Source organism: Pinus tabuliformis, chromosome X (assembly GCF_031772625.1).
Source record: "Pinus tabuliformis cultivar Carrire ecotype Pingquan chromosome X, CPIR1, whole genome shotgun sequence".
In the NCBI taxonomy this organism is placed as follows: domain Eukaryota; kingdom Viridiplantae; phylum Streptophyta; class Pinopsida; order Pinales; family Pinaceae; genus Pinus; species Pinus tabuliformis.
In genome coordinates, this window is record NC_142308.1 from 1,630,326,435 (window position 1) to 1,630,350,672 (window position 24,238).

Consider the following 24,238-nt stretch of genomic DNA (forward strand, 5'->3'; position numbering starts at 1 on the left):
TCCAGTTTGGGCAAGTTTGTTCTAACAGTCGGGCTTCTAGATGACTCTAGACCTGGTTGTTGGCCTTTTTTATGTCGCCCTCCCTTCTCTGGCATGGCTGTTCCATCATTTGTGCTACCTTCCTTGGAGATAAGCTCATCTTCCCACCATTCATGGAGACTCCTTCTCCTATTTAAGCTTTCACCATTGCTATGAGCTACGAGTTTGGAATTCTTAGTCTTTGGAGTGTTGCTGATAGTATTGTGAGCTGGATAGGTAGCTGGTGTGACAAGTGTGGGATTGTTTGAGAGCTTGAGAAAGGTTGTGAAGTGATTCTGATCTTGTGTGAAACTTGTGAGTGAGAGAGACTTGTATTGGGAGATCCATATTCAAGGGTGAATGCTTGAGGAAAATGCTGGTTGGACCCTCTTGAGAAGGCTTCTGACATCAAGACCTGGGTTGTAAGCTTACTCTGTTTCATATTTAATACAGTCAATGATGTTTTCCTATGTCTCATATGCAATGTACTAGCTAGCTCATGATTTATTTACTTTATGGGTAAATAGTTCTTTGTTGTATCTGGTTATGTGCTTTGTTGTATTTCCTTGCTTTGTTTCAGGTTGATTACCCACTAGGAGAAAGAAGCGGAAGTTGGAGCAGCGCAACGGAACTCCATCGATCACTGGTTGAGGTAGGCCTCCAACTTGAACTATTTAAGGAGAATTGTTGTTGATTTTTCCTTGTTTGTGACTAGACCCACTCTAGGGCTAGAGGGGTTGCCTCTGTCCGCAGAGGGGACACTTTCCTGCTTCACAAGGTTTCTTCATGTATATCTCCTCTTCCAGATCCCCATGAAGAAATGTTGTCTTCACATCCATCTATTCTACCTCAAAATTAAAAGCAGCAGCAACAGATAAAAGTAATCTAATAGAAGTTACCTTGGCAACAGGAGAAAAAATATCACCAAAATCGATTTCTAACACCTAGGAATAACCTTTCGCTACCAACCGATCTTTATATTTCCCCACCTTTCCTTATGCATTTGTCTTCTTCTTGAACACCCATTTGCTGCCAATGGGTTTCCTTCTAGCCGACAACTCCACCAGATCCCAAGCCTCATTTTTTTGCAAAGATGCCATTTCATCAACTATGGCCTCTTTCTAGAGTTTTCCATACTCTGAATCTACTACTTCCTTCACAGTTCTAAGATCATCATCAGTAATAGATAAAGCAAAATTTGAACAGAAATCAGATGGACTATACCTTTCTGGCTATCTTCTTTCTCGAACTGATCTTCTCACACCCGGAGTTTGTGGCTCTTCATATTTTGATTCCTCCTCTGCTATGCAGTCTAATTCTTCCTCCTTTAGCTCAAACTCTATCTTCTCAGGTTCCTTTGGTTGGACTTCATGTTTAATAACATCTTCCACCTCTCTGAACACAAGATCTTGGCTATACACAACCTTCCTTGTTACTGGGTTCCAAAGCTTATAACCCTTTAAACAATCTGTATACCCAATAAAGATGCACTTTTCAGATTTACTATCCAACTTGGCTCTATTCTCCTTTGGAATGTGTACATATGAATCACATCCAAATACCCTCAGATGTGAAGGAGAGGGTTTCTTACCAGTCTATACCTCTTGTGGAGTCTTATCCTCCAATGCTGATGAAGGTGATCTATTGACCAGGTAACATGTTGTCTCCACCACCTCTGTCCGGGATTCCTGTCCTAACCCGACACCACTAAGCATGCTTCTTGCCCTTTCCATCAATGTCTTGTTCATTCTTTCTACAACTCCATTTTACTAAGGTGTATATGGAGTAGTCTTTTGTCATGCTATACTAGACTTCTTACAGAATTCTTTGAATTCCTTATTGCAAAACTCCCCACTGCTATCTGTCCTTAGCGCCTTCATCTTCTGCTCTATCTGGTTTTCCACCAAAGCTTTAAATTCTTTAAACTTGTCAAAGACTTTAGATTTATTCTTAAGGAAATATATCCATGTATTCCTTGAGAAGTCATCTATAAATGATACGTAGTACAAAGACTTACCCAGTGATGGAACCTTCATAGGTCCAACCACATCACTCTGTACAATCTGTAATATCTGTTTCACCCTCTTACCACTAGAGGGGAAGCTCACCCGATTCATCTTCCCATATACACAATTTTCACAGAAATCAAAATCCAGAGAGCTATTAATCATGCCTTCTACCATGTATTTACCATGAAGTATTCAAAGGCCCTTCTCTCCAATATGTCCAAGTATTTGATGCCATAGCATGGTCTTCTCTCCAAAGACCACTAGATTTTCTGCTCCACTTTCAGAAACCACAGAACTGTTGCACCCATCAACAACAGTGCTACCTTGCAGCTTGTACAGAGTTCCAATCCCAACTCCCTACATCAATACCAGTGCTCCCTGAACCATCTTGTAGGTATCCTTCTCAAACACTGTTTTTACACTTGCATCATCTAGCTTACTTATAGAAATCAGATTTCTGGCCAATGCAGGAATATGCAGAACACCTAGAAGTGTTCTAACCCTTCCACCTTGCAACATCAACTTTACTTTTCTGCGACCAAAAATTCTAGCCTTCCTGTTATCCCCCAAGAAGACATCACCACCATCATATTCCTCATACTCGCAGAACCAATCTCTATGGGGAGTCAAGTGAAAGGATACACCTAAGTCAATCACTATGCCTCATGATCTACATGTGTACTTGAAGAAGCCAAGTACACATCCCCACCTTCATCTGAGGTGGTTTTCACCTCTGCAGAAGGAGCATCATCAGATCCATTTCCTTTATCAGGAGCTTTAGCTTTACAGTCCCTTTTGTAGTGCCATTCCTTTACGCATTTCTATCACACAACCTTTACAGGTTTTCCTAGAGATTTAGATCTCCAGCTAGATTTAGATCTCCCACTTGATGGCTTATTTTTGTTTCTGTTCTAGGACCGTCCTCATGCATACAAGGCATCACCATTCTAGCTCTCCATATTTTTCTATCTCATCTCCTCCATCGGCAAGGATGAGACTATTTCATCAAACTGCAAGGCAGTTGCATTACTACCTATTGCAATAACCATACTATCCCACGAATCTAGTAGAGAACACAAAAAAACTAATTCAATTATTTTCATTTGAAATTTTGGTATCAACATACGATAACTAACTTACCATAGTATTAAATGCATTCAGATGCTCTGTCACATAGTCTCCATCTTTCATCCTCGAGTTATACAACCTTTTCTGTAGGAATAGTTTATTCACCAGAGACTTAGATTGGTACAAATTCACTAATTTGTCCCACAAATACTTAGCTGTATCTTCCCGTGATACATCCAGCAACACTAAATCTAAGACACACAATCGTATTGTTCTCTTTGCCTTCCGATCTAACATCTTCCATTCTTCATTGGAAACTATTGTTGGTTTAGTACCTAGATCTACCGCGATCCACTGATCTGTATCCACCAACAGCTCCTCCATCTTGAGTTTCCACAACTCAAAATTCTGACCATTAAATTTCTCGATCTCTATCTTTCCACTACTCGCCATCCTCCTTCACCACCAGAATCGATCCCACAGATCTCCCATTGAACAGGGTCTACCATAGGTTCGAGTGAAACCCCTCAACAATAAAGGCATCCCCTTGAAGCCAAAACAACTTTGATATCAAATGTAGGTTTTAACCCCGTACAAAAATTACTTGCATAAAAATTCTAAAACATAGAAAATAAAAAATGCGAGAGAATAACACATAAAACACATATACACAGAGATTTCCCCTGGATTGCAAAACCGGGACTGCCAGCTTGATTTTCATTATATTCCTTTCAATGTTACAATACATATTTATACATGTTGAAGCATCCAATACCATGGATCGAAAACCATCGCATCCAAAACCGTGGACCAAAACCATTGCATCCAAAACCATGTGCCAAAAACATGCACAAAACCATAGGTAGGTCTGCCCAATGTAACATAGGGTCCAAAACCAAAATTTTCCAGGGCACTGCCCCAAACCCCATAGAGTGGGGTTACCTGTACTCCTCAAACCCCCTGTAACTCCGCTCTCTACACAATCGACACAATGAAAGGGGGGCTCTGCCCCACCTCTAACTCCTCGTTTAACTACGTGGGCTAGAATATAACACAACCAAACATTTACATCAATGGCCTTCGACCAAAAGACTTTTTCTGGTGTTCAACATCAAATCATCCATTCACACCATGCAAAATTTATTGTAATAAATTGACGATCATTATCATTATTTATGATTTCTCTCACGTCTATTAACAACTTACATCATTGGCTAGTAATCATATGGTCTCTTCCCATGTTCGACTTCAGATCACATATTCACATGGTTAGAGTCATACTTTAGCTAATGATTGAACGAGATAGAAGACCTTGGATCTAGTTTCATCCATTCAGGCTGCGATTTCAGGAGTACTAAATCATATGTACAATGGCTTGACATTGATGGTCATTCCAATCATGGATCTATATCTATAGATGACTGTTTGTGTACATGTAATGAAAGTTTATATGTTGAGCATGGGTATGCCTTCTCTCAAAAATTCATGGAAAAATCAAATATCATGATATATGTATTATAATTGATGCAGGTCACCAACCACTTTGGGAACTCCTCATCACATCATAAAGCATATCACTTGACATTATTATTTTCGACTTCATACTTTAGGGGGAAGTTGTTATAAATCCATTTGGGCACATCACTCCCATCATCTAGATCAATGTTTTAGGGCTCATCAAACCCTAATTTCAGTTTCTACATGCACTAAACAAGTCAACCTATTGAATGCCTCCTTTCCAGATAGTTTCATGGCCTGAAGGCATCCTGAACTGACTCCTTGAAGGACCAGTGTAGGTAGGTCCATGTAAGGGTGCTCTGTATAGCACTTTGGTCCATGCAAGGGTGCTCCGCATAGCACTTAGGTCCACTTTGACTTGCGCTAGGCCAGTTGAGCGAAATTTGCATAGGGTTCTGGGAATATTCCTTGGTTCTAAATCATTATAGAAGGATTCCACCTTTTATCCTGTCCTATGAGCTCAAAATTGGATAGGCTAAGGATCCATTAACCTCCTATCCTCTCATCCCTTCCTCCATGGAAACTAACTCTAAGTTTGGAAGGCCATTCAATACCCTCATTCATGACAACTTCCTCTATATTCCTATAAATTGAGCACTCATCTAAGTGATCAAGGGCTGGACTTTAATGATTGTAAGGGGATAATGTTTGTTTGAGAATTGAGACTATTCTAAGTGTCGTTATTCTACCAGAATTTCATGCTTATGATGTGATGTGGATGGAACCAAAGCTGGAAGAGTGACTACGAATGATCTAAAAATCACTTGTCAGTGATCTCAGTCAATTAATTAATGAATGAAGGTATTACAGACTCGTGCTGGTGGGTGTCTATGTTATCTTAAGCAATGGATCGATAAGATTGAAAAATACATAGACATTGGAAAACAGTAAGAGAAACACAGTAAGCAAACAAGCACAACAATTTAATATGGAGTTCACCCTATCCTCTAGGGCTACGTCTCCGGTCCAAATTTTAGTGGTGGCCTTCTCTTATTGTGTATTTAAGTAGATTTTTACAATGAGGAGCTCATTTTCAGTCTCCTGGAATATATGATGCTCAGTAGGGTGGTTCTTGGATTCCCCAAGCCACTAGAGCACACAGACTCCCCCTACTAAGTCTCAACCTCAACTGGTCTTAATGGGATGAGTCAAATTTGGTACTCTGATCCCGATAGATATCCTCACAGGGATTGCTTGAACCTCTCAAGCCTAGTTCTATATGCTCAATGCCACCTTAGCTCTACAGGTCAGGTTGGCTCTCTGTTCTCTGCTTTGCTTTCTGTTTTCTCTATCTCACTGTTTCCTTCTTCCTTTATTCCTCTGTTTATTCTTTGTCTATTCATGGCTTAAAGCCAATCCATCGCTTGACTATTTGCTTCCTCTTCCACCTCTTTAGATCACCTAGTGCTATCTGCTTGGAATTCCTTGCCTCTGCATCATCACCACTATGTAATGTCTCATAGGGAGGTGGCCACTTGTCCCTTCATGAACTGAGTTCCAACTCTTCCTCGACGCTTCGTTATTTTAGTTACATTGTGAAATGATTCATCCAACAACTCAGCGGTCAAATCAGACTTCAAACTTTTATACATCATAGATTATTTCTCCACCAAATCTGGTCTCCCCATCAGGCGTAATCTTCGTCGTTAGATCTAGGGCCTCTAGATCCTACGGTTATTGCTCTTATCATGCGGTTGACTTGCTCAGATGTTAGCCCACGATGAGAGCAATTTTCTCTCTCATCCACTAGACGTGCATCAATCAACACATGGAATCGATCGTTCCCCTGCCAAAGCTGCTTACTGCCCAAAATGCCTCTGATATTCTGCCGGTTTTGGAGCGTGAGACTTGCCTTTCAGGTTAGCGCTTTTCCCATTGTTTTTAGGTTTCCCTTGTGACCTAGCACTTGGGACTATTCCATTTTGAGGTTTTACCTAGCGATGCGTGATCAGAAATGGCATTATAAACGGCCTCTGTTTTCTGATCTGGATTTCTTGATTGCTAGTTTTGTGCCACTATTCAGTCTCCATGGGCCTCGATCAACGTGCTTTGACCAAGGTTCTCATCATTCCATGCTGGCTACAAACTGCCACTATCTAGAGGTCCTTCCTGATAGCTCCCGTTCATAATTTTTTGAAGTCTGTCATGATTTGATACAGTCATCGATCTCTGATAATTTTTCATCGATCCAATTCGGATCACGACCTTCCCATTGAAAATGCTTTTGGACCACCAAAAGTTTGCTTTCAAGCATCAACTAAGTGAGGATACAATTGTCTCACTTGTCCAATCTTTATCCATTTTGCACTACTTGGCTTCAAACCCTTGAGCCCAACTCTGAGGTACTCAACATCTCCCTTGTGCATCGTCCTCACCTTCCTGTCTAGAACTGTGTCTTCCTGCAATTCATTAATATTTTTAGGTAACAGGTCATCAATAGAAGGTAATTGACTCTACTCTTCGGAATCCTCAATTAATGAAGGTTTAAATAGTATCAAGTTTTCTTCATTTACGACTGAGAAGATGTGCATGTAAGATAGTAAATCAAGGCGAAAAGTATTCTCACCAATTTTCTCAAGTATCTTGAAAGGTCCATACCTGATAAGTTTTAGATTTTTACCTTCACCTTGCATTCTATCCTTGCTGATATATAGCCAGACTTGGTCACCAACTTGGAAACTATGCTCCATCTGATGCTTCTCATGCCTTGCCTTGTATTTGGCTTGGCTCTTTCCAGTTTTTCCTGTATTGCCTAGTGAATCTCTTGGATTTGTTCAGTGGACCTAGTTGCCTTGTCCACATCACTGTGTCCATCAACTGTTGTGTCTTTACCAAAGACAAAATCCAAAGGAGACCTTGGTGTGAAACCAACATATGTCTCAAAGGGAGATCTTTGTGTAGAAGAGTGTCTTGCTCGGTTGTAAGCATGTTGCACATAACACAAATGTTCATCCCAAAGCTTAGGATGCTTACTGTAATATCCTATGAGCAACTGGATCATTGTCCTATTGACTACTTCTATCTAGCCATCAATTTGTGGATGCAAAGCTGTGCTTTTCTTCAGTTTGGTGTCCACTAGTTCCCACAGACTTGACCAAAACTTCCCCACAAATCGGGTGTCTCGATCAGATATAATGGAAGTGTGTAATCCAAAATGAAGCCATACATGTTGAAAGAATAGTTTTGTAGTTTGTTCAGCTGTAATCTGTTTACTACAAGGTATCAAAATACACATTTTGTTGAACCTATCCAAAACAACATATAGATAATCATGACTTTTCCTAGATTTAGGCAGTCCTCCAACAAAGTTCGTAGAAACACTTTCCCAAGGATGAGAAGGAATTGAAAATGGAGTGTACAAGCCTAGTTTTCTATTGCTAGGCTTGCTTTTATCGCACATAGTACACCCTCTTACATATCTAGAAACGGTCTCATTCATTTTTGGCCAATAACAAAATCTTTGTAGCCGTGCAACTGTTTTACTTACCCCAAAGTGACTTGATATTAGAGAAGTTTGTGCTTCTCTAATTATCTTTACTCTTTTAGTTTGTGGAATGCATAACTTCCCACAATGATATAGGAGTCGGTCCTCTACATGATAATCCAATTCTTCTATTCGTTTGCCTTGACTCAAAGTTGCACATACATCTTTAAAGTCTATATCTTGAGCATATTGTTCAATGTAGCTCTCATGTAACACAAAATTATGCTTGAGTATAGTAGATGCATTTATAATGGGTCTAGATAACATATCTACAACTTTATTGTGTATTCCCTTTTTATATTTGCTGACTAAATGAAACTGTTGTAGAAAACCCATCCATCTATAGTGTCTTGATTACTACAACCTAGTTTGGTAGTGTAGATATTGAAGTGGTTTATGATCGATATGTACTACTGTTTCTTTTCCCATTAAGTAATGTTTCCACTTTTTCACACTTTGTACTAATGCATACAATTATTTATCATATGTAGGATAGTTAACTACTGCAGAATTAAAAGTCTCAGAATGATAACATATGGCATAGTCAATGGCTTTCGTTTGGATCTCAAATGGCCTTTGAATATCAGGCAGTGCTAGTACTGGTGCTATACTAATCTTTTCTTTCAAGGTGTCGAAGGTTTTCTAATGTTTTCCTCCCCACTGAAACACCTTGTTCAAACCTATTAAAGCATGTAAGGGAACTACAGTTATGGAAAAGTTAGAAAATAACTTTCTCCATTATTGTGCTGCTCCTAAGAAGCTCCTAACTTCTGTAGTAGATTTGGGTTTAGGCCAGTTTACAATGACTGCCACCTTAGATGGATCTATCTTCAATTCACCACCTCGTACTATATGTCCAAAATAATTCAAAGATGTTTTGCCAAACTCACATTTTGAGAGTTTAACATAAAGTTTTTGTCTTTTCAAAACATCTAGTGTCTACTTAACATGCTTTAAATGTTCTTCCCATGTTTTGCTAAATATAAGAATGTCATCCAGATACACAATAAAAAAATCATCAAGAAAAGGTCTGAGTACATCATTCATTATTCTCATGAAAGTAGCAGGAGAATTAGTCAAGCCAAAAGGCATAACTAGCCACTCATACAATCCCTGCTTTGTTTTGAAAGTAGTCTTCCATGCATCTTGTTCAGCAAATCTGACCTAATGATATCCACTATGAAATTCTAACCTGGAAAAATAAACAACCTCTTTCAATTGGTCCAATAAATCATGTATGCGAGGAAGGGGATAACGATTTTTTATTTTTATCTTATTCAGTGCTCGGTAATCAATGCACATTCTCCAAGATCCATCTTTCTTTCTCACCAAGACGATTGGAGATACACATGGTGATGTGCTAGGTCTGATGAACCCCTCCTCGAGCAACTCCTACACCTGCTTCTTGATTTCAACATTCTCTAAAGCAGATAACCTGTACATTCCAATGTTAGGCAATGGAGCATCTTGCTGGAAATTAATTTCATGCACTATTTCCTTTTTGGGTGGTAGACTTTTAGGTTCTTGAAACAAGATATCATACTCTGAAACAAATTTTTCTAAATCAGCTTGTTGTTTAGCATCACAGCCTTCAAATACATTGTTTTTATCAGGTTTCTTTTCCTTTACAACCATCAGTAGGAATTATTTGCATGATTTTATCACTCGTTTCATCTGCCCTAAGTTTATGAGAGTATAATTATTCTTGAGCTTATGAGCTCTTACAAAGTATTCAATTCCATCTTTAACGAGTAGATACTTGTTCTCATCTCTATAGAAGATAGCTTTTTTGTCATACAAGTAAGTACTTACTAAAACAATTCCACATATATCCAAAGGAATTATGTCTAACTCAACCTCATCTACAAATGCTGACCCAAAAGAAAACATGAGTTTTCATTGTTTAGTCACTTGTACTTGTGCTTTATCATTTAACCATCCTAATGGGTATGGTTTCTTGTGAGGTTTAGTCAGTAATCCCAACTTCTTTACAATTTTTTCAGAAATTAATTTTACTTGTGAGCCACTATCAAACAAAGTATAAATCTTTTGATGTTTGGAAATAACTCGAATATGGAAAAGCTCATGTATTTTTCTCTCATTTTCTTCATCAATAGTAGATTGTGCAGAATTACTAGTAGATGCTTCAAAATTCTTACCTTTTATACCTATTGCTGCAATAGTTGTTTCATCTCCTGAGTCTAACCTCAAATCTTTCTAAATAGTTGTAGCAGTCTTCTTCTTATTTCCCTAAAACTTCTTAGGTCTCAGCTCTGGATGCAGAATCCAACAGTGCTTATCATCATGCCCATCCTTCTTACAGTGAGTGCATGAAGACTTGCTTTTCTGTGTAATGTTAGCCTTCCTTTCTTTCCATTTTTGTTTTCTTTTCTCCTTATTCTTGCTTGCAGTGGGTTGGGACGATCCCCCAACTTCTGGATTTCCATTCTTTCCTCTAGCTTCTAGATGAGTAGCTTGAACAGATACCTCATCTATACTAGTGGGATTAAACATGAGGATAGTGTGCTTCATATAGCTGTGTAGACCACCGATGTAATTCAATAGAGTCTCAGGTGAGTCTAATGAGATTCCTAAAATCAATGCTCTCTTCCTAAATTCTTGTGTGTATCCTTGTACACTTTGCCCTTTCAACAGTCGAAGAGTTTGCCAGCTCATCATGGCTTGCTGCATGTAGGCCAATGGATAGAACTGCTTTTTGATTGCAGAAACAAATTCACTCCAGATAGAAATAGTCTTACCATGTCTCTTCATGTCAACTTGGGTCCTGCCTTTCCACCAAACCAAGGCAGTGCCTCCAAGGCATAGGATTGCTAGCTGAATCTTGCTCTCGTCTGAATCGATACTCTGCACTTTGCAATAAACATCAATTTGTCTGATCCAATTATCCAGATTTTCTGCATTCAACTCTCCATCATATATAGGTAAATCAAATTTAACATCTAGCTTAATCAAAGATGCCTTCTTTTTATGTTCAGGGCTATTAGGAGGTGTGAGAAATATTTCTTCTTTCCCTTTGCCTTTTGAGTGGTCATGGAGGAAAGGCTCTTCTTCTCTTTTATCTTGTTTAGAGCCTGATGAGTCTTCATCCTTGTGTTTTCTAAAATCCTTACAAATTTCCTCTACCATGGACCTTATGGCTAGGAAAATATCTACGAATTGAGGGTCTGGCCCCACAGAACCTTCTTCTGACATGGTCTTCTGTGGATAGACTCTCCCAATTTCAGGATTAGTTTCGACCAACTCTCCTTCTCCTAATTTGAGCTTTGACCTAGTTAGCATTCAACAGCTAAATCCAGCACAAGCTTGTCTAACCTTAAAAGCCTAGAGCTCTGATACCACTTGATCTGAAAATCACTTGTGAGTGATCTCAGTTAATTAATTAATGGATGAAGGTATTACAGACTCATGTGTTGGTGGGTGTCTATGTTATCTTACGCAATGGATCGATTAAATTGCAAAATACACAGACACTGGAAAATAGTAAGAGAAACACAGCAAGCAAACAAACACAATAATTTAATATGGAGTTCACCCTATCCTCCAGGGCTATGTCTTCGGTCCAAATTTCAGTGGTGGCCTTCTCTTATTGTGTCTTTAAGCAGAGTTTTACAATGAGGAGCTCATTTTGAGTCTTCTAGAACAGATGATGCTTACTAGGGTGGTTCTTGGATTCCCCAAGCCACTAGAGTGCACAGACTCCCCCTTACTAAGTCTTGACCTCAACTAGTCTTAATGGGATGAGTCCAATTTGGTACTCCATTCGATAGATATCCTCATACGGATTTCTTAAACCTCTCGAGCCTAGTTCTGTCTGCTCGATGCTGCCTTAGCTCTGCAGGTCAACTCAGCTCTCTGTTCTCTTCTTCACTTTATGCTTTCTCTGTCTCACTGTTTCCTTCTTCCTTTCTTCCTCTATTTGTTCTCTATCTGTTCATGGCTTAAAGCCAATCCATCCCTTGACTGTTCGCTTCCTCTTTCACCTCTTCGGATCACTTGCTGCTGTCCGCTTAGAATTCCCTGCCTCTGCGTCATTGCCGCTATATAACGTCTCACAGGGAGGTGGCGACTTGTCCCTTCACGAAATGAGCACCAACTCTTCCTCGACGGTTCATTATTTCGGTTACCTTGTGAAATGATTCATCCACCAACTCAGCGGTCAAATCAGACTTCAAACTTTTATACGTCGTAGCTTATTTCTCCACAAAATCTGGTCTCCCCAATTGGCACAATCTTTGCTATTAGATCTGGGGCCTCTAGATCCCACGTTTATTTCTCTTATCACACGGTTAACTTGCTCGGACATCAGCCCACGATGAGAGCGGTTCTCTCTCATTCGCTGGACACACGTCAATCAACATGTGGAATCACTCATTCCCCTACCAAATCCGCTTACCGCCCAAAATGCCTCTGATATTCCATCGGTTTTGGAGCATGGGACTTGCCTTTCAGTTTAGAAATTTTCCCACGGTTCTTGAGTTTCCCTTGTGACCGAGTGCTCGAGGCTATTCCATTTCAATGAGATTTTCCCAGCGATGTGCGATTAGCTCTTTGCATAAATGACCTCTGTTTTCTGATATGGATTTCCGAATTGCTAGCTCTGCACCACTACATGGTCTCCATGGGCCTCGGTCAGCGTGCTTTTACCATGTTCCTCATTGTTCCGTGTTGGCTAAAAACTGCCACTGTTGAGAGGTCCTCCCTGATAGCTCTTGTTCACAAGTTTTTGAAGTCTGTCATGATTTGATATAGTCATCGAACTTTGATAATTTTTCATGGATCCAATTCGGATCAACGAATTAGGCTTCATGGTTTTAATCCCTTCTTCTATTCAATAAATTATTTGAACCTTTTCCCCATATGATTATCATGTTATATGATACTTATTTATGTGAATGTATCTGATTCCATTTACTTGTATTCAATAGATCTTTTGCTTTGATCTGTTCTTTGTCTTCTGTTGATGTTTACAGGTACTTCTCAAGCCTGTTAAGCACGAGAAGGAGCGACATGATCGCTACAAAGGAGACAAGATGAAATTGGAACTACAAGTAGGTCTTCTCGTCTTCTTTGTCTTATCTATAGGAAAAGGTTAAAGTGTTTTAAACTGTTGCTCTAGATATGGCTACTTATCTAGGGAATTAGTATTTATCCATAGATACCAAATTCTTTAAAACATCTACCCTGGAAGCATAAAGAGAAACTTGTTTAGTTTCTTTAGAGTGAACTTGTGCCAAAGTTTTAATTCTAAATTTGGTTTCTCTTTATAAACAACTTCCACACAAGTTCCGTGAGATCCCATTTTTATCAATAAATGATACCCACATTTAGTGAAAAAACAACTAGTGGAATTTTAAGGCCTCCTAATCGTTAGGGAAGTTGATTATTAGGATTACTTGTGACATCCTATGTATTTTTCAAATGCCAATACACCATATATAATTCTTATGTATTTTAGAAACTCCAATTCAAAATCAATATTACTAGGAGTCATCAAGGTCAACAAATATATCTTCAACCATATAGTTGGCCTTGATGACTCCTAGTAATATTGTTGCCTTCACTAAATGTATATCTAAGATGAATTCTACTCATATCCAAATATATGCTTCTAATAAATAGCTTGCAGGTTATTAAGGATCATTTAAGAGATAATGTCCAAATCACGCAGGTTAATTTTATGTGCAAGTGTTGTAAAATTTAAATATACCTAGCTCGGGTGTGCAATGCTCTATTTACATTTTCTTAAAGGCAGATATCATCATGTACCTCATGTGGATTTCTCTGTTTAGTTTGTCCTAAAGGCAGATAACATTGAATAGAAGTGGTGGTATACTCATCTGGAAAATCGAAAAAGGTTATTTTGTTTACTATCATTTCTTGAGGCTCCACTTCTCAACATACCACAAACACTTGAAATACTGTTGGTGGAAAGGCATGAAACCATGGCAAAGGGTGTACCACACCTGTAAATGAACTTGTATGAACCTAAAGCTTATTGAATTCTTGGAAAATGAATTTATTGATGTTGTTTCTTACCCTTCTCTTTCTTCTTAGAACACTAAGAAGCATAGTGCCCACCCATACTCGAATCTTCTACAATTCTTGCAAACTATTTTACTATTATTGTTGCTTACCCTTCCCCTACATCTCAAGATAATGAGAAGCATATTGGCCATGCTTCTTGCACTTGATATGGCTCAAATTATTCTTTTGTTGGTTAGAAGAGCTTGAATCTTCCTTCTTCTTCTAACCCTTCACAAATCCTATTTTATTTCCTTCTTTCCCCACCCTTCCAATGAGGGCTAGCTCTAGTACATCCTCATCACTAGCTGAAACCATCTCCAAACTCATTTTCTCCTCGATAAATGCATCCCACAAACTTTCGATTGAGTGTAGCTTCTCACAAGCACATACAAACTGTACCAAATGGTGCCTAGATGGACCAAAGCCATTCAAACTGATCCAAATTAGTCCATTCTCTTCTACCTTATCATCAAGTGTAGCTCATTGACCTCTCAACTTTTGGTCATTATCAGATAGATAACTACTATAGTAGTCTTGCTCATGTAAGTAATGGATGATTTCTCCATTAATAGCATTCTCCTAGACATGTTCTCACTCCAATACAATGTAATCAAAGTAATATGCATTTCCCTATCAATCATTTTCTCTACAATGAAAGGAGTTAGATGATTCATCACCAAATCCAAAACCATTGATTCCAATATGACAATTTCTAATCATACTCAGTCAACTCCTTCGTGTACGTTAAAAGTAAAATCTCTTTCTCCATGAGGTACATAATAAAACCTCTTCAAAGGGATGCTTCATCCTAAACTATAATAGAGTCAGATGTACCCTCCAACATGTGACAATCTTAAAGACCCTAACTACTTGTGATTACAACTCTTTAAACAAACATGAAAAGATATTGAGAACTAAGAATCAAACCTGCAATCTCTTATAGGTGGAGGCCACCTTTCGCAAACACACAAAATAACACTCCAATCCTTGGAGCAACTGGGACATCACACCCCATGGGCCACAACCTTTAACCAGTTGAAATTTGCTTCACTTGCCGAAATTTGGGCATCCCACCCTTGAAACCCTTTAACAACTCCCTCTAACAAGTTGCAATTCTATCCATGCACAACTTCCTATTAGTTTCCACGAAATTTCTCTGATAGCATGTAATCCAAACAATAGTAAGTAAATTTGGAACTAAAAGAATATTCCTAAGATTATAGGTAATTTAAAGCCCTTGATGGTTATACTAGAATCTACAAAAAGACACTGCAGAAAAATAATAAGAGCATGTACACAGGTCCGAACTCTCAATCACATCTATCTTCTATTGAATGTAGAGCAAAGAAAATACAATGTAATACCTCAAAACCAAAAGCTTTCTAACCAACATAGAAGTGTTCACTACATCTCCTTTATAGAATAGGAAGATGAGAAAAGATACAAAGTATTTTATCACATGCATGAAGCACTCAAGGTGACTCAGTCAAATGCTAGCCCAAGTTTAATCATTTAGTGTACCCTTGCTGCATGGATAAGTGTGCCAGGTAAGTGCATCTCAACTGGAAGACAAGTAGAAGCATGCATCCTCTTCCTTGAGAATTGTGCCCCCTACCTAGACTGGAACCTTACCATGTAAAATCACTCTGATTATATTGGGTTTTGTGCCCTCCAAACATTAGATCATGCATGCAGAACTGAACTGAACTGAATCTGAACTGCAAACTCAACTGAACTGAGGAAAATATGGAATTTCTTAATCTTAAGTAACATCCAAACTGAAATTAATTGAGGGTAGCAGAACTAGAAATATACCGTCTACTCTCTTACATAACAACACCTCCCTGATAATATAATGTGCACAGGAACCATGATAAACTTCTTCCATTATGGCTATTGTATGGACTTGCAAAAATTACATCTTTACTACTGTTGTACCTACCAATTAAGTGCACCCTGGTACTATGGAGAATACTGTCAGAGTTAAACAAGGTAGAAAATATAACAAAGGATATAAACCAATTGATCAAAAAAATATTACTACAGTGATAAATTGAATCCTTAAAAGAGTGACTAGTGTGGGAAGATAGAGAGTTATGTCAAACAAAGTATAAATCTTTGCCATAGATAAGACAAAATTTACTGCATGGTTTTAAGAAAATTCATCTCAATGGGAAAATAAATTGTTTCAAACCCCAATATTGAATGGAAATTGACTTAATCTACACCAAAATATTAGTATTTTGTTAATTTTCATCTACATTTACTCAGAGGTGTTGATTTGATGCTATATAATTATTAAAGCCATGTTCAACCTACAATGAGTCTCTAGCTTTTCTGTTGTTAAAGTTGCAGGCTTGTTTTAGCAAAGCCATATGCTTTGATCATGATGAAATGTAGTTATTCTTATATATTTTCACGGTTTAGTTTCAATTATGCATTTTTCCATACCACGTAAGAAATTAAAAAAACCACTAATAGAGAAAGAAAATATCGATTAGAGCTAAACATGTAAAATAGAATGGGTAAAGGATATACAAATGTGGAATGGGAAGTTTTAACTCAGGAACTTAATAGAAATTGTGGTGTTAATAGTACCTATATAGCAGGATTTGATATCAGGAGTAAAGACACACCAAGTCCATCGAATGCCTCTTTCCAAGAACCCTCAGTAAGAGTTTGCCAAAATCCCTTTGATTTCCCAAATGGGCTAGTTTACATCTGAGCAGAAGCTACGTCTAGTGGCTTTCCAAAACACGATAAACCAACACATAACATAGTGTTTATGTATAAATTTGAGCAAGAAATGTACAAGTCAAAATACCAAAATTTGGCTAGAAAATCCAAATCACTGGGACAAAGCAGGAAAACAAGGAGTTGTACCTGTGTTATCACTGTACAAGTTCTAGTTGTAGCAGCTACAACCAAATTTGCCTTTGTTCCCATATACTTGTTCCTATGTTTCAAGTAAAATCTCTTAGACTATAACTATAATAGTATTGGTTAAATTTCTGATGTATAATTACTTGATGAAAATTGAATAAGCTAAACTAATGGTAAATAATATCACAAGTAATTATCTATAGATCAGAAAAGGTTTTTCAACATGGTATCAGAGAAGTGAGATCATGAAATGGAGTGTGTCTTGGTAGAATGATCTTGCATCAAACAAATCTATGTATTTTACCTGGAACTAGTTTATCTACAGATATGAGAATCCAATTATGCATTAAGTAAAGATCCATTAGCTCTAGCACCATTATTATACACAACTTCTTTTGAATTTTTTTTTTATCTTATTTTGGAACAGGTGTAAGTGTTGAAAATGTAATTTGCAACTGCAGCATCATTATTCCAAAAGACCACCAGTTTCCCATCAGACCGCTTTTGCTGAGGCAACGGTATTCCTTCAAACGCCCCCAATGCAATCAAAATTTGACTCGTGTTCATAGTATGGTTTCAAAACCACGTTTTATCGGGACATAATGTTCAGGTAACTTGATCAAGTGATGATCATTCGATTAAAGTGAAGGTTTGAAGCCATTGATTGAAACAAAGATGCGTACAGGCATGCAGCAAATAAATATTGCGTGAAGTGAAAGTTTTTGACCGCCAGGTTTAACAGTAAAATTATTAATGAATTTACTCCGGTCAGTAATGGTTGGTAAAACTTTAATTTTACTATTTGTTTAATTCATGGGAAGTATGGGCATAGGTAAATGTTTTTAATTTTAATGTTTTTTTTTGCACGGATGTAATTCTTGTTTTACGGGACAAGAAAAGGTAAAAGCCATAAGTTTTTGTTTTTTTGTTTTAACATATGCAACATAATGTTTTTTTTGGTTCTGGAGTTTGGAATACGCAGCAGCGCATATGCAAAAGAAAATAGGGGCAACTTGTGAGTAAAAACAAAAGGGAAGAACGCATAGATGTGTAAATGACTGTATGAATTTATTTTGGTTAAAATGTATGTAACAACAGGGCATATGTAATGAAATTTTTCACAGGAGTAAATGAAAATTTTTACACACACAGCAGTGTAATTTTGTGCAAGAAGAAACAAAGTATTTTTGTGGAAGTTGTTGGTGAATCCCTCTGATAGCGAGGAAGAACTTTGTATCAGGCATTTTATTAATGAATACAAAGTTTTTATGTGTGTTGCTGAACCTCTGTTCTCTAGAAATATTTTTTATGCTGCCCTGTGTTAAGATCCTGTGGCAAAACAGAGCATTGTCTCTGTCTTCAGTTAATTTGTTTTTGGAATTTTACTAGAAAAATTCCAAACAGTGGTATCAGAGCTTGTCTAGGCTCTTTGAAGGTGTCAAAGAAGCTAAAGGAAGGAGTTTTTTTGCTGCAGCAACTTCTCCAGCAGAGTAAGGACTCGGCCAAGAAAGGATTCAGGTATTTCTCAATTTTTTTTTTGTGTTGTTGTTGAAGACAGTCAGTGATTTTAAATACACAGTCAGATATTTGAAGCATAGCTGAGAGTGCAAGTAATGGCTGGCTTCAGCACAAGCACTAGCATGGGTATGTTTCATACTCAGCTCTGACAGTTTAATGGGAAAAACTATGACTATTGGGCAATAACCATGAGAGCCCTGTTTGCCTCACAAGATTTATGGGAACTTGTTGAATATGGGTTTGAAGAACCAGGAGATGAAGATGATTTTAACAGTTTAATTCAAGCAGAGAAAGATTTGTTTAAGAGTAATAGGACGAAGGATTCAGAAGTCCTCATATTTTTTATCAAGCAGTGCATGAGAGTGTGTTTCCAAGGATAGCAGCAGCCAAGACATCCAAAGAAGCATGGAAAACTCTCGAGACAGCCTATCATGGCATGGAGAAAGTGAAGACAACAAAACTACAGTTGATGAGGAGAGATTTTGAGAATCTGTGCATGAAGGAGTTAGACAATATTGGCTCATTCTTCACACATGTGATTGATCTGGTCACACAAATAAGGTCTCATGGAGAAACTCTTGAAGAAACGAGGATTGTGGAGAAACTGTTGAGGGTCCTACCCTCAAAGTTCGATGTGATTGTCACCACCATAGAAGAGACAAAGGATCTCTCAAATTTTTCAGCTGATGAACTTCGTGCATCACTGATAACACATGAGCAGAGGTTGAGTAGAAATGAAAACTCATGTCTAGAGCAAGCCTTCAAGACTCAGATGTCCTTTGGAAGAGGAAGAGGTCAACGCAGAGGAAGCAAGAGAGGAAGAGGCAGCAAATGCTCAAGGAAGAGGTAGCAATCCAAATTAGGACGAAGGCCAAAGCAGCAATCAACAAAGTGGACAGCATCATGCTTAAGGACAAAGGTATGAAAAATCCAATGTCCAATGTTATTGTTGTAAAAAATATGGGCATTATGCAAATGAATGTAGGAAGAAGCAGCACGATATGACTAATAGATCAAGTACAAATATCACTAGAGAAAATATCAGCCAAGATAATGTGTTGTTAGCTTGTAATATGGCTGAAACAAACAGTGATGATATATGGTTTCTAGACTCCGTTGCAACAACCATATGACAGGAAACATAGCCCTGTTTTTTGCTTTAAATCAAAATGTGAAGTCACAAGTCACACTTGGGACTGATAGTAAAATTTCTGTTATGGGAAAAGGAGAAGTAAAAATATTTACAAAGAAAGGTGAAAAGAAAACCATAGCAGATGTCTATTATGTTCCTCGAATGAAGTGTAACCTCTTAATTATTGGACAGCTTGTTCAAAAGGGGTACAATGTTTTCTTTGAGAATGATGTATGCACCATCATGGATAGAAAACCCAGCAAACTATGTATTTATGAAGTGAAGATGACAAGGAATAGCATGTTCTTTCTCAGAATAAGGGCAGATTTGAAAAATAAAGAAGTAATAGCAGTGGTTACCCAAGAGGCTTTCCAAAGTGTACCAAAGGATGAAAATTATTTGTGGCATTTGAGATTTGGACATCTCAACTTTGGAGGTCTTAACTTGTTGAGTAGAAAAGGAATGGTAAGAGGATTACCATTGATAGAGAAACCAGACAGCCTTTGTGAAGGTTGTATCTTGGGGAAACAACACAGAGAAAGTTTTCCATCAGGGAAAAGCATAAGGGCAAAAGCACCCTTAGAAATTGTCCACTCAGATTTATGTGGACCAATGCAAACTCCATCACTAGCAGGCAACCAATATTTTCTAACATTCATTGATGATTTTACTAGAAAAACTTGGGTTTATTTTCTAAAGAACAAAAGTGAAGTGTTTGAAAAATTTCAAAATTTCAAGGCACTTGTGGAAAACCAAAGCGGGCTGCATATCAAAGTTTTAAGGACTGATAGAGGAGGTGAGTATATCTCCAAAGAATTTCTATGGTTTTGTAGAGAAAATGGAATTCATAAGCAATTTACAGCTAGGTACACCCTGTAGCAAAATGGAGTAGCTGAAAGGAAGAATAGGACCATCATGGATATGGCAAGGAGTATGTTGAAGGCAAAGCATTTGCCAAATGATTATTGGGCTGAAGTTGTACACTGTGCAGTATATATTTTGAATAGGTGTCCTACAAAAGAAGTGATGAACAAAGTGCCGGAAGAAGCATGGAGTGGGAGAAAGCAAGGAGTCACCGACATGAAATTTTTTGGATGTGTGGCTTATGCACACATTCCAGATCAGCTAAGGAAGAAGTTGGATAGCAAAGGGGAGAAATTTATTTTCATTGGATACAGTGAGGAATCCAAAGCTTATAGGTTGTATATCCCATCTACCAAGAAGTTTTTTGTGAGTAGAGATGTTCAATTCATTGAGGAGGAAGCTTGGGATGGAAGCATAGAGAAAACAATGAATGTTAAAAACTATTTGTCTCATGATGAAGATGATGAGGAGATGGCTGAAATACATCCCCAAATAGCAGCGCCAACACAAGGATAGCAAGGGACACCCTTGAGGAGAAATGAGAGTGCTTCTCCAAGCACACCACAAGGAGGAAATTCAAGTGCTTCTTCAAGCACTTGTACACCAAATGAAAGAGGTAAGAAGTTCAGAAATTTAAGTGACATTTATGATGAAGGTATGAATTCTTTGTTTGCTTTATATTTTCATGTTGATGACCCTATTCATTTTGAAGATGCAATTAAGGATAGGAAATGGATAGAAGCTATGGATGAGGAGATCAATTCCATAGAAAGAAACAAGACATGGGATTTGGTTGAACTGCCAAAAGGAAAAGAAGTCATTGGAGTTAAATGGGTCTACAAGACCAAGAGCAATGCTGAAGGCAAAATAGAAAGACACAAGGCAAGACTTGTTGTCAAAGGATATAAGCAGTATTATGGGAGAGACTATGACGAAACTTTCACACCGGTTGCTAGAATGGAAACCATGAGAGCAGTGCTATCCATAGCAGCACAAAACAAGTGGAAAGTTTACCAAATGGACGTGAAGTCAGCATTCCTAAATGGAGTGTTAATGGAAGAGGTTTACATTGAAAAACCTCTAGGCTATGAAAAGAAAGGGCAAGAACACAAAGTGTGCCGATTGAAGAATGCTCTTTATGGGCTGAAGCAAGCACCAAGAGCATGGTACAGTAGGATAGATTCCTATCTACTGGAAAATGGATTTGAGAAGTGTGAGGGAGAACCCACTCTCTACATCAAAGAAAAGGATGGTAAAATGCTAATTGCTGTGTTATATGTTGATGATGTTATTTTCATAGGTAATGATGACTACCTTATTGAAAACTTCAAAACATTCATGAAAGAAGAATTTGAAATGACTGACATGGGTTTGTTGAGATACTTCTTAGGAATAGAAGTAGATCAAAATGAAAATGGGATTGTTATCTCACAAGAAAAATATGTAAATGAAGTGTTGGAAAGATTCCATATGCAGGATAGCAAGGAAGCAATCACTCCCACAGTGATGGGATTAAAACTCAGCAAAGAGGATAGCAACAAGGATTTTGATCCTAGTTTGTACAAGAGCATAGTTGGTAGCCTAATGTATTTGACTGCAACTAGGCTAGATATAATGTTTACTGTTAGTTTAATTTCTAAATTCATGGAGAGGCCAAAAGAAGCACATTGGCAGGCAGCAAAAAGAATTCTGAGGTATGTTAAAGGTACTAAAAGGTTTGGCATTTTATATACTGTCTCAAAATGTTCAAATTTAATTGGACACATCGATAATGATTAGGCAGGAAGTGTAGATGATCGGAAAAGCACATCTGGTTATGTCTTTCACATGGGTTTAGGAGCCATTTCATGGGCTTCTAAAAAACAGCCTATTGTAGCATTGTCTACAACAGAAGCAGAGTATGTGGCAGCTACAGCAGTAGCATGTCAAGCAGTATGGATGAGAGGAATGTTAAGGAGCTTAGGCCAAGAGCAAACAAAAGGAACTATGATTTTTTGTGACAATAGCTCAGCTATGGCATTATCCAAGAATTTTGTGTTTCATAAGAGAACAAAACACATTGACACAAGGTTTCATTACATCAGGGAATTGGTAAACAATGGAGAAATTGTCTTAGAACATTGCAGAACTCAAGAGCAGGTTGCAGACATTCTGACAAAGCCATTGGACTAGAAAAGCTTTGAATTTTTGAGGAAGTGTTTGGGTATGACTGATAACCCAGCAGTTGAAATTAAAGGGGAGTGTTGAAAATGTAATTTGCAACTGCCACGTCATTATTCCAGAAAACCACCAGTTTCCCATCGGACCGCTTTTGCTGAGGCAGCGGTATTCCCTCAAACGCCCCCGATGCAATCAAAATTTGACGCGTGTTCATAGTACGGTTTCAAAACCACTTTTTATCAGGACATAATGTTCGGGTGACTTGATCGAGCGATGATCGTTCGATTAAAGTGAAGGTTTGAAGCCGTTGATTGAAACAAAGATGCGTACAGGCCTGCAGCAAATAAATATTGCGTGAAGTGAAAGTTTTTGACCGCCAAGTTTAATAGTAAAATTATTAATGAATTTACTCCGGTCAGTAAGGGTTGGTAAAACTTTAATTTTACTATTTGTTTAATTCATGGGAAGTATGGGCATGGGTAAATGTTTTTAATTTTAATGTTTTGTTTTTCACGGATGTAATTCTTGTTTTACGGGACAAGAAAAGCTAAAAGCCATAAGTTTTTGTTTTGTTGTTTTAACATATGCAACGTAATGTTTTTTTTTGGTTCTGGAGTTTGGAATACGCAGCAACGTGTATGCAAAAGAAAACAGGGGCAGCTTGTGAGTAAAAACAAAAGGGAAGAACACATAGTAGTGTGAATGACTGTATGCATTTATTTTGGTTAAAATGTATGTAACAGCAGGGCATATGTAATGAATTTTTTCACAACAGTAAATGAATTTTTTTATACACAGAGTAGTGTAATTTTGTGCAAGAAGAAACAGAGTATTTTTGTGGAAGTTCTTGGTGAATCCCTCTGACAGAGAGGAAGAAATTTGTATCAGGGATTTTATTAATGAATACAAAGTTTTTATGTGTGTTTTGAAACTCTGTTCTCTGGAAATATTTTTTATGCTTCCCTGTGTTAAGATCCTATGGCAAAATAGAGCATTGTCTCTGTGTTCAGTTAATTTGTTTTTGGAATTTTACCAGAAAAATTCCCAACAGTAAGGAGGTGAGAATGATCATTCTGCATAGTCAATTTTAGGGGAGTCTTAGCATCAGCAGTCTCGAACAATAAATATTAATTCATGACAATTTGCAATCCCAAGGGCATGGTTTTATGCAGTCTCTGCTACTCTGATTTGATTTGAGCACCACAGATATCAAAAACTAAAGGCAAAGCAAGGGGTCATTGCAATAATATTACTCTATATTCAAAGAGTTGTCACATAATTTCCAGACATGCATTGGAAGATGTACATATATATGGCAAAGATAGACATACTATGCATGCCCAAGAATGTCATATCCATATAGAGCAAGCAATAATAAACCCAAAAACATGAAAGAGCAAGACCCCCAAACACGCAAAAATAGACCCAGAAAATGCTTACCCAGATAACAGACGAGAAGTTAAGAAATAAACTCACAAACTAGATCAACAACATATATCCATATTCTATCAACCATCAGGAACAAAACTCAGTCACGGG